We start from the raw sequence: 991 nt of genomic DNA on the forward strand, positions 1-991 counted from the left end.
ATCTTTTTTGCCTGAAATTGAGGGCGATTTGAAGTGTTGCTGCTCAAAGGCACTCCCTGCTGGTGAGCAGAGGCAAATGCTCGAATGAAACAGCCATGCTCGGGCCGAAACAGAAAGCTTTTCGGTTCGAGAAAGGAAAAGTGGTGTCCTGTGACTCAGTGGCAACATGTTAATCTGCAAGCTGCCTGCAAAGTTGAGAGAGCGACCTTGAGGTAATTGCTGCTTATTCCAAAAGCACACTCACTCCTTCGAGCCGGAATTGAACCAGCGACCTAAGGATGACTTTACTTTGGTTAATGCATTACAGTCCTCCGCTCTACCAGCTGAGCTATCGAAGGGAAGCGATAAAAGTTCTTGTCTTTGGTGATTGTTCACCGTGTGCCTGTTGAGATGTTCAGACTCATGGAGACCACTGCTGTTCGAAGACTTCCTTTGCCTGAGAGCGAGAGCTGAGTGTTTTGAAGTATTGCTGCTGAACAGCACTCCCTGCTGGCGAGCAGAGGCAAAACAGCCTTGTTTGGGCAGACACAGAAAGTTCTGAAGTTTGTGAAAGGAAAAGAGGCGTCATGTGCTTTCATGGCGACATGTTAATCTGTAAGGTGCCTGCAAAGTTAAGAGAGCGACCTTGAACTAATTGCTGCTTATTGCAAAATCATGCGTACTCCTTCGAGCCGGAATTGAACAAATTACGTGAGGATGACTTTATCTTATTTTCCGCAACAGTCTTGTCACTTGACCAGCTGAGGTATCGAAGGGAAGCGGCAAAAATGTTTCACTTTGGTGATTGTTCACCGTGCACCTTTGACACACCCGGACTCGTGGATTCCAGTGCTCATGACTGAGGCTGACTCGGTACCTGCTCATACCGCAGCGCTGTGAGAGTTTGAGCTGCTCCGTGTTCTCCACAGCCAGGGCCAGTGACACAATGAATAATGCGACTGATTATTGATCTGGAGATTGTGGGTTCAAGTTTATGGAGGGTGTAAAGTGG

The 991-nt window shown here is 47.7% G+C and overlaps 1 non-coding gene across 1 annotated transcript; it reads right to left on the reverse strand.

Moving 5' to 3' along the window:
• Positions 1-244: 244 nt before the first annotated feature.
• Positions 245-338, reverse strand: trnay-gua (transfer RNA tyrosine (anticodon GUA)). Its single transcript has 2 exons — positions 302-338; positions 245-280 (listed from the first exon to the last, which is right to left on the reverse strand). It is a non-coding gene; the product is annotated as a tRNA-Tyr (tRNA).
• Between the last annotated feature and the right edge of the window lie 653 nt (positions 339-991).

Source organism: Heptranchias perlo, unplaced genomic scaffold, assembly GCF_035084215.1.
Source record: "Heptranchias perlo isolate sHepPer1 unplaced genomic scaffold, sHepPer1.hap1 HAP1_SCAFFOLD_73, whole genome shotgun sequence".
In the NCBI taxonomy this organism is placed as follows: Eukaryota; Metazoa; Chordata; class Chondrichthyes; order Hexanchiformes; family Hexanchidae; genus Heptranchias; species Heptranchias perlo.